Here is a 10,735-nt window from a genome sequence, read left to right as displayed (position 1 = left end):
GATAGGAGATACCCAGGAAGCGCCTGTCTTATAGATAAGGTTAATAAGGGCTTTGACCATGCAAGAAGGAGAGGAAAGGGAAGAGGAACAAAAAAATTATTCAGCTGAACTGCACTTGGAACCTTATTTATCCCTTTTTACTGCATGTGTGTAGTTATGGCTCTCCATGTGAGGAATAATTGGGTATATGCTGTTGGTTTGGGGTAACAGTCGATGGGAAAGGCCCCATTTTGAAGCCCTTTCCAATGGGCAGCTTGTTGTCAGAGGGACCACAGTGTTTCTTGACTCAGAAGCCACTCTCTGACATAGGAAAGGGCAACTCTAATTTTAAAGAACGAATCTCCTAAAAGCAGGAGGTTGGCTGACACGCATGCATTTCTTCCTCCTTGGCTTCTCAGGCTGAGCTGATCTTTATAACATCAACAGCCCTGTAGATCTCCAAGTAATTAAAAATACTGGAGGGTGGAGGCTCCTGTTCTCATGTGTACAGAAAAGGCTCAGCAGGGCTTTTCTGAGCCAGAATTAATCGTTAAGAAACAAATAGTATCTCTATGAAGAGATCTGGCTTACAAGAGGAACGCCTTGGTTTCTCTCGGCTTCCCGACTCTGTGTGAAGATTCTGGATGAGGTATGGCGGAAAAAAAGAGAAGGGCTGAACTTCTCCATCATGGTGAAATCAATGAGTTTAATGCAGTTCTTCCAGGCAGGCTTAGGGTGAGGTTTGTTATCAGTTTTTCGCTTCATGCAGAGATGCCCATCATCTGCAGCAAGCAAGCACGGGTATCCCTATGGTGCACAAGGGAATGCTCCCTCTGCAATGCCACTTTCACCAGATCCTCTTCAACCCCAGCTCTATCCACAGCATCCCACATGCCTGGCATTGGTGCCTCAGGCACGTTTTGCCTGTAAATACCTGTGAAACCACAGCAGGCCCATGTTTGACCAAGGACAGCTCGGTGCATCTCTGCCATGCAAACTGCAGCCCAAGGCCAAGCCCGCTCTTTTCCCCATCGTCTCTCTGCACCTCATCACACCTCCTTGTGGCTTTTTGTTTGGGTTTTGGGTGTTTTTGTTTTTGTTTTTGCATGCGAAGAAATTGCTCACGGATGGGACCCATCTCTCCTTTGTTATTTCTGGCTTATGCTGGAAGACCATTTTCACACCTGCCTGAAGTTTGAGGGGTGCAGAGTGGCATTCAAAGGAGAGCAGGAGAGCTGTTGGGGGCACAAGGGCAGCTTGGGAGTTAAAGGACACTCCATCAGAGGGCTGCTGGGGATTAAGGATAGCTTGGGAGTTGAGGTTTGCTCCGTCAAACACTTTGTGCTTTGCTTCCCAAAGTGTTTGGAACACTTGCACACACACACACCTCTATTTCACGCAATCAGGCATCACATACAGAGCGGCCCTCTCTATATTTGCACTTCCCAGAGGGTGGCTCCTGATTTCTGTCGCATGCATGCAGCAGCGATAAGTTTTGCACCAACCATCCCTCCGTGTCCTGCAGAGGATCACTGCCTGCTATGTGCTGCACTGCATCGGGCTGCTCACACAGTGCCCATGTCTGCGCCTCTGACTCACTGCATCCACCCACGTTTGGCATCCGCAGCGCCTTTCATCTGCACAACTCGGAGCCCTTTTCAAAGGTTCACAAATTAAACTCGACAACACCTTTGCAAAATAGGTCGGGGTGGCCAACCCTGCGGAGCAATTAGAGGAACTGAGGCATGTGCAGTTGAACCGGCCCAAATTTTTTTTCGGGGAAACTGAAATGTGTTTTTCTGACATTGCTTTTTGCCTCCTCGCTCAACTCTCCTTATGTTTAGCAAGTGGGACACCTAAATCCTCTTTTATTTGTTTGCTTTTTATTATGTTTCCCGATCCTTTTGTCCTTGTTTTCAATTTCGTTCCTTCTGCTGCGTGTACCCTGGTAGATCTGGGTGGTTCGTTGCTTGTGCTGAAGATTTTCTGCTGTGCAATGGCTACACAACCACCATCAGGAGTAGGTACTGACAAAGAAGATCTCCCAAGGATGGAGAAAATGACAAAAAATGGGTTCACGTCAACCTAAATAGAACAGAAACAGTTACGCCAACCCCGAGGCACTCCTTTAGACGGCTCTGGAGCGGAGTTTCAAACATCGATGTCAGATGAAGTCACAGAGAGCCATGAGAATTGGATCACCTGTGATTCACCAGCCCCAGTTCTCACAGCAGATCCAGCCAAAGGAGGAGCAGGGAGCCTGCCTGTTATTTGCACTGCGCAGGGATCCCTTTCACATCCAACATGCCTTCTGCTTTGCATAAGATAAACCCACAGCTCAGGAAATGCAGTGCTGGAGTGCACACGGGTTGTCCCTGCTGCAAGGAAGTCCAGGACACTGACCCATCAGATGCGAGCCACCACCAAATGGGCATTTAGCAGTCCCTGGTGCAGCAGCGGAGCAGGCAGAACGGGTTCAGGGCTTCGTGCTGCTTTCACATGCATCAGATCGGCAGTGACACACTGATAGATCAGGATTGCTGCCCTGACGCAGAGCAAATAATGCTGCAGGTGTGCATAAAGCTGAGCTGTCCGTGTGCTCAGAACTGAGACCGACATGAGATAATCTCAGTTTATACGGCCTGAGTTGAGATATTTGTGAAAATTCTGGCTTGCTGCTTCCATGTAATCATCTGTGTGTGTCACGGGTGTTGGAGGGAAGAAAAGTTTGGAGGACCCAGGGCTCTGAGGGTGCATTGTCACCTTATGGGCATGCTGAGACAAGAGCTAGGAGATGCAAAGAGAGATTTTTAGGGCACCTGAAATAGAATCATAGAATCACTAAGGTTGGAGAAGACCTCAATGACCCCCGAGCCCAACCCATCCCACGATGCCCATCACCGCATCCCTCGGTGCCACATCCTCACGGATCTCTAACACCTCCAGGGACGGTGACCTCCCCCACCTCCCTGGTCAGCTGTGCCAGCGCCTCGGCAACATCTCCTCCATGCAGACCAGACACAGGGCTCAAAGCAGGCCCGCAGGCTATGAGCTGGACCTTGGAGAATCTTAATTACAAGCAGGACACGAACGCCCGTTGTGCAACAGCGATACTTGGGGAGCGCGCGGCACAGCGGTGACTCAGCAGAGCAGGAGGCTGCGGGGTGAGGACATGGAGGATGTGCGGTGCCAGGGGGAGGACCCCTTTCTAGTGGTTATGCTGAGTCCTCATCTCCAAAAAGGCTGAAGGGAAGATGACTACTCAGCAGCAAACTCATGCAGAGGACAGGAAAGGGAATACCGGCTGAAGACGGAAATCTGTTTGAATTAAAGGACGGAGTCAGATCAAATGGGGTGAATTTGTACATTAAAAAACACAGGTTTGAAATTAGAAGATCATCTCCGGACATCACAGAGCAGAGCTCAGGGGTGGCCTCTGAGACAGAGTCTCAGGCACCGGGTTCCAAAGTGGCTTCATCAACATGTTGCATAACAGCGCATGGGTGATACTCTGCCTTCAATGTGCTTACAAGGCTTGTTGCACCATGCTCATATTGTTTTTAATTAATTAACTAGGCCCGCATTTCAAGGCTTCTGCTGGTTGCCTGCAGAGGTCAGGAAGGATTTTTTTCCCCCCCCCTTCTTTGATGATTAACTTGGTTTCTGTGTCATTGGCTTCCAGTTTTTGTTTTCTTTTCCACCTCCTTTTCATGCGCTGCAGATTGGCACAACGTGAGATGGAGAAGTTGGGTGGAGACGGTCGCACCTCTCTGGTGCCTGCTCAGCACTAAGACACCATCTCCAAATTTGGGAAGGACTGTTCCACGGTCAGATTGGCCACTGGGGCTCCTTGCCTTCCCCTGGAGGATGCTGTGCATATTATCTTTTGGCTTCTCCAGACGGTAGTTTTTATAGCAGCTTCAGTAACTGTGAAGATGTGATTTGGTGTTTAATTGCACATCTGAAGTTGGGAGAGCACGATTCTGTTCCCTGTCTGTTCCAGCTTGTGGTTGCTCTTCTGAAGTGCTTTGGGATCCATGAGAACAAGGTGCTCTGGAAGACATTGATATTAATCATATAACAGTGACATTTCGTATAGTCTTATGATTTTGGGGGGCTGTAGAAGTGGTAATAAAACATTCAGTGATTTGCAGCTCACAGAACTGATATCTGGACAGGCCCAATAGATTGCAATCCTTCCAAGGAAAGAGATTTTGTAATGAAGTGTAGGTGCTAGCATGGGTCAACAGCCCCCAGGCTCTCTTTCTGTACTCTTCTATGCTGATGTTCTTGTTTTACTGATGCTTAGCAGCGATAACTTTTAGCAGAATTTGCTAATTGTCCCCAGCATCAGGAACTCTTTTATCAAGTTTAGTTCTCGACTCCACAGTGAGGTCTGGAAGGGACAAATAGAGCTGCTGATGGCTTGGGGCACCCAGAGAAAGGGGGGAGATGGGGATGGGTAGAGAAGGGCAAAGCAAGGACAGGCAGCAAGAAAGGAAAAGGGCAGTGGGTTATTAATAGCCTCCCTACACGCTAAGTACTCTGAAATCCTCTGTGTTTGGCAACATTGAGCAAGCTGCCCTCCAGGCCATGGCTGGTCCTTGCATGGAGTTGTGCACGCAGCAGTCCTTGCCCTGGCCTGCCCTGGGGGCAGAAACCATGTCTCTGTCCCTCCCGAGGTGTACTGCTATGCTATATTTGGATGTGCCACCAAGCAGTGTGGAACAGTGGGGGGAGAGCAGGATGGGGCAACTTCTGCCTTAGAGCTGCAGGAGGGCAGAAGGAGGTGAGTTTCCTCCATTTGTCCTTGCCCATTGTTCCACGTGGGGGTGACAGCAAGCTTGGGGGCTCATGGGATCAGCACCTCCCATGCTAGGAGCATCATCTCCCCCAGATCTCTCTTGCAGGAGACTCAGTGTCTTGAGGCTGACCTCCATGCAGAAAGCTGAGCTCCTAAGAGCTGCCCTGCCTCCCTTTGGCACGTGGAGGGCAGAGCAGCTTGGGGCAATTCTGCATGGTGGGATAAAACGATCTCAGCAGTCTTTTCCAATCTCCGTGACTCGATGATTCCCTGATTCCATGGGACCCAGCAAGGCTGGGGAGAAGGAAAAGAGGCTGTCCTCCAAGGAGAAAGGCTTGAGGATGGGTTATTGCTGTGTTCCTGGAAATCCAAGCACGGGATGAAGGCTGAGTAATGAAGGCAGCACATAGGAAGGGACAGTGAGCTCCAGCATTCAGAGCAGCTCTCATTCTGAAAAGCCCCTGGGAAGTTAAATGAGAAAACATGTTGAAACAAGGACGCTTATTCAGCGAGTGACTGAGCAAGGCAAATATCCGGCGTGTGTGTGCATGTGTCTGGTTTTACTCCCCCCCTTTCCTTTCTCTGTAAATACAGGGAAATAGTAGAGCAGCAAAGAAAGATCTGAGCTAAAGGGGAAGAGACCCAGATGGGGTACAGCACTAAGAAAGGGGTAGAAAAAAAGCTGAAAAGTTCTGAGAGGGGCCTAAATAAGAGGGTCAGACCCATAGGTATGGGATGACCATGTGGAGGCAGGGCAGGGGTCAGAGCCAGGCCTGGAGCAGGCTGAGCATCGCCGCTCTTACTCAGCAGCGCTTTGCTGTGCACCATGCCCAGGCTCGCTTGTCCTTGGTCAGCATTATACCTCTGCAGCCCCATCCCACCTGCTGGTTTTAGGGTGGTGGAAAATGCTTGGGAAAGAGCTGTGTCACGCCTTCCTCTTCGGCAGGGGAAATCAACAGGGTCAGCAAGGTGCTGGAAGGGCAGCGAGGCTGGACAGCAGTGATTTGGTGCTTGGAGTTAGGACAGAGGTGGGAGCAGCAGGCACAGCTCATCTTTCGTCAATGCATTGCCTGCTGGCATCAGGGGCTGCAGAGTGTCTGGGGCTTGGGAGGGGATTTGCAATCCAACATGCATGTGGACACCAGCCTCGGCTTGCAGAAATGGGAGTGAGTTTTGGCATCCGAGGAGAGCAGTGTCTGGTGGAAAATGTCTGATGTTTGCCTTGGAAAGGATCTGGGGACAGGCTGATCGCAGCAGCTCTTACATCACTGGCACTGAGCTCACGGTCCTTCAGCACCTGTTTACACCTACCAAGCCCCACAGCTGCCTGGCAGGACTCAGACCTCGCCTCTTCCTACCCACTCCCACCCCCTGCCCTGTGCCCCTGCTGCCCCAGCTCTCCCTCCTGCCCCTGCCTCCCTCCAGATGCTGCTCTGAGAAGCAGGAGGGTCACTTGAACCCTCAGCCCCCTCACAGCACCACCCTGTAGCCATCTCCACCTTCCCGCTGTCACACTGGAGCCTCTCTGCTTTACTCCCACATATCCCAGTGGCACAAAAAGCCGTTTCCCTCTTGCCCAGCTCCTAGCAGAGCAAACCTCTGAAGGCTTCTGCAGCTCAAGAAACCCTCACAGCAGGACCTAATGCAAAACCAGTGGAGAGAATGGGCTTCTTGGCGGCACAGCCGTGGCCACCCACTTCATCCTTTTCATCGTCACACCTTCCTCCCCAGGGCAGGGCTTTCTGTGTGGCCAGCACAGCTCTGTGGCAGCTCTGTCCCCATGCCAGCAGCTGCCCTCGGGGAGCTGAGTGCCCACACCGAGGTGCAGGGTGACAGCAGCAGGGTGACTGTGGCCAGGCTCTGCCATGCACCTCACGCTCCAGCCAGTCCTGCAGAGCCAGGTTGGGAAACTCCTGCAGCTGCATGTGAGCTTTGGGAAGCACCCAGAGGGCCCAAAAGCTCCTGCATTCCTGCCTCCCCACCTGGCAGATGCACAGAGTGTTTCTCCAGTAGCCGGGCAGGATTTGACCCTCCTCCTTGGTGGTGGAGTTGTGAAAGAGGCTGAAAGAAGATGGGAGATTCCCAGGCAGCTCCAAGCCATGCGCTGGCACTGCGGCTCCGCAGGAATGCCAGGGAGTGGAGATGGGAGGAGAGCTGCTGCTTGTTGTGCACAGGCAGGGAACACCTGGGCAACGCGGGGAGCCATCCCTGCTGCTCTGACTGGCTCCATGCATGTGCTGGCTGCTGGTCTTTATTACATTAATTGCATTTCACTTTGAGGCTCCGTCAAGTCCGAACGCAGCCCCAGTGTAGCATCACGGGGCTGGCTGGCACCCAGGAAGGAAAGCCAAGGGGTTGGAGGAAGATGGGGTGAGAAAGCAGCAGGCTCAGGGAGCTGCAGCTCTCCAGATACAGGGAAGGGCATGATCTGCCTTTACCTCGTGCTCGCTGCTCATCTCCCTGTGCCATGGAAGTGATGCTGCCTCTGGGCTGACAGGGATGCTGCTGTGGGGTGAGCTCCCTCTGTCATGGAGACGTGTTGGCACCCAGGGCCGTAGTGCTGGGCTTTGCACTGATCTCATGCAGGACAGGGAAATGGAAACAGTGACCGGGGAGGAGTTCCTTCCAGTGCACTTTTAGTGATGTTTTGTTGGTTTTTTTTTTATCAAGGGGAGCTCTCTGAGCATCATGGATTTGTGTAGCCAAAGGAACCACTGTGCTGGTCCCATCCTGATGGTGGGCCATGCTGACAATGGTGAGGGACCCCTGGGCTGACTGGTACCCATCAAACCCTCCTTTTCCCACACTGCATCCATTACTCCCAGCAGTGTCCCTCCTGCAAGCCAGCCCCAGCACCCCACAGCCCACTTATCATCCAGAAGAGATGGAAGCCCAGCTCGGTGGCACACAGGAGGTTCTCACTGCTGCTCGCTGACTTGCACACCACGCAGCATCCAAATAACCCCCCGTAATAGGAACATATGGGACCGGAGAGAGACGAGGGCTCTGAGCCTCGCTTTCCCCCCTCCACACTGCGGGGTTTGGGGCTGGATGTGAGCTCTGAGGGAGGACAGGAGAGCTCCGGGGCCGCTAGGTGTCCCCCGTGGGCCGCACACGGCTGGGGGACCCCGAGGGGACTGCGGGATCGTGGGCTGCGGGGAGAGGGGACCAGATGGACGGGACGGGGAGAGCCTTCGTGGCCGCTTTCTGGAGGCACCGGGGGCTGACAGTGTGTCCTTCCTGCAGCTGGGAAGGGGTTACAGCAAGGGAAACACCTCGGCTTCCTTTCCATGTGAAGAAAAAAAAACAAAAAACCATCACTGTGGATATCCTAGCTCTCCTCATCTTGTTTTTCTGTCCTAAAAGGACCTTTTCTTTAAGTGTCTTGAAAATACCGCTCAGGAGTAAATGTTACAGCCTCTGTAGGATGCCAGCAGGATGTTTCCCAAATGCAGTGCAGCGTGCAGCTCACAGCTTCCCCATCAGCATGCTCGCCCCTCATTCAAGCCCCTGCGCTATCTTATCAGCACGCTCATTATACCCTCAGAAACACAGTGTAAACATCCCCAGCAAGCTGCACTCGATGACAATTTCCTTGCCAAATCAACCACTTCCCTGCCTGAGTGATGGCTGTGAGAGAGGGTTTGTGTAGCTGCTGCTGTTTGAACAAGTGAGAAGTAAATACAGCTCCCTTTCTAGGAGCACACAAGTTGCACCTGCTCGGCAGAGCTGCATCACAGCAGAGGTAGGAAGGTATCTGTGGGAGCTGCTCATTAAAAAGTACTGGCAGCTCATCAGGGCTGCTTTGTTCCATTTCTACCCTGGAATTTGGCTGAGGGAGGCAGATGAGGTTCTGGCAGAGGCTGCCAGGGGAGCTTTCATAGCCCTCTGTCCGACTGTGGGTTGTATGTCTTAATGCAGAGGTGGCACAGCATCACCCCCTGGGATGCTGGGAAGGGATGGGGTGTGCTGGGTTGGCAGATCTGCAGTGCTGGCCTCCAGTTGGAGCAGAGCACTGCTGTGCAGAGGAGCAGGGAAATAGCAGAGCACTTGCCAGCTTCCCTCCCCCCCCTCTCCTATCCCTGCTTTCAGCTCTTTCATTGCCACGGCTGCTGTGGGATTTTGAGCAGTCCTCGGGCTGTTCTGGCTTGCAACAGGTGATGCAGCTGGATGCGGGCAGAGCAGGGCCTGTCAGAGTTCTTACTGTGCTGCTCTTCTGCATTTCAGCTCCAGCACAGCCCCCTAAATGCTCCCCAACCCACAGTGTCCCCGCTGTACCAGGAGCACAGGGCAGCTTGGCAGCCTGGTCAAAGAAGGAGGAATGGAGGATGGGGAGAAGAAGGAAACAGCAACAGTCTTCCAGCTGGTAGCAGAGCATCTGTGCACCGACTGCAGTCTGCCTTATTTCCTCTCCTGCTGCAGGCTGTGCTGCAGACTTTGCAGCCTGCACTAAGCACTGAATTCCCCTCTGCTTATCCCTGCTGCAGACCAAGCCAGGCTGCCTCTCTCCCATGAGCTCTGCTTGGATCTCCTGCTTCTCACTGCTACTATATATCACAAAGCAGTATTTTTCCTTCCCTTTACCGGGTCAGTAATGCCATGCACAGCTGCGAGCAGTGAGGCTCAGCACATCATATCCTTCTGGCCCCGTGCTGCTGCCATGGGCTGAAGTCACGCATTGAGGATCACAGAGGAGGGCAGCAACGCTGGGAGATGAAGGGGACGGCTTTTAGAGAGGAGCTCTGATGCAGATTAAAGAGAGAGAGATAAGAAAATCCCCTTGATGTCCTGCATTGATTGCTTTGGTTCGTGTTCTTTCAGCAGTGATGTAATCACATCATCAAGGCAAATCTGTGTACCCCTCCTGACCCCTGTGACACACTGGAGCAAGGTACAGGTGCACAGCACGCTGTGTACTATCACCCTGTGTCCACATCAGCCCTTTGCACCGATGTATAGTTGCACGAACTGCCCAGCAGCGAGATTTAATAGGAACGATGATCTAAGCACCGACCCTTGTTTGCTAACTCTGCTTTTTTGAGCCACGGGAATTAGAAAGAAAATGTAAAGCCGTGTTTGCTCTATGCTGAGCCCTGATTTCATGGGAATGCATTGCAACACCTGCTGCAGCGAGCCCTGCTTTCAGGGCAGACGACGGTTGGCACCACACAGTGCAGTGGTGAGGTGAGCAGAAACAGCAGCCCTGCTGGAAACTGCTCTGAGATGAGATCTGAAACAGCTGCAGTTCCCTGAAGGTATAGAAGAGGCAATACAGAGCTTATAGAGTCCTCCGTGCCTTGACTCATCATTGTAGGAATGGCTTTAAGCTGTGCCAGGGGAGGTTCAGGATGGCTATTAGGGGAAATTTCTACTCCAAAAGAGTGATGCCGCGCTGCACAGCTGCACAGGGAGCAGTTGGGGTCACCTGGAGGTGTTCCTGAGCCATGGGGATGTGGCACTGAGGGAGGTGGGCACTGAATACGATGGGATGGGTTGGGGATCTGAGAGGTCTTTACCAACCTGAACAATTCTATGAATGCATTCCATGAACCCATTGGGTTGGTAAGGGAAGGAACGTGAGCAGATCCTGGCATCGTGAGGGGGGTGCTGCAGGTCTGTGGGGCACGGGCAGAGTCCTGCAATAGCTATTAGCCTGATTCAGACTGAGAAAGTGCATTCCTGGGGAAAGAAGGACTTGTCTGACGTGTGGTGGCAGGTGGATTTCTTCACCCAGTGAGGACTGGATTTCAATAAAAGGTGAGGGCACAGTTCTGAGAAAGCAAGCTTGGATTCAGAGATTAACGGCTAATTCGATTAAAATGAAATGGAAAGGCAAACAAAGCCTGCAAGTAAAACTCCTGATTTCAAACAGGCAAATCTTTGTTGACTAAGGGAAATCCACAGGAATGAAAACTGGGCTTAGGAGCTCGGAGAGGCTCAAGGTTTTTCAGA

Source organism: Lagopus leucura, unplaced genomic scaffold (assembly GCF_019238085.1).
Source record: "Lagopus leucura isolate 7727_CA_CO unplaced genomic scaffold, USGS_WTPT01 Super-Scaffold_100034, whole genome shotgun sequence".
In the NCBI taxonomy this organism is placed as follows: Eukaryota; Metazoa; Chordata; class Aves; order Galliformes; family Phasianidae; genus Lagopus; species Lagopus leucura.
Note: the sequence above shows the minus strand (reverse complement) of the source record.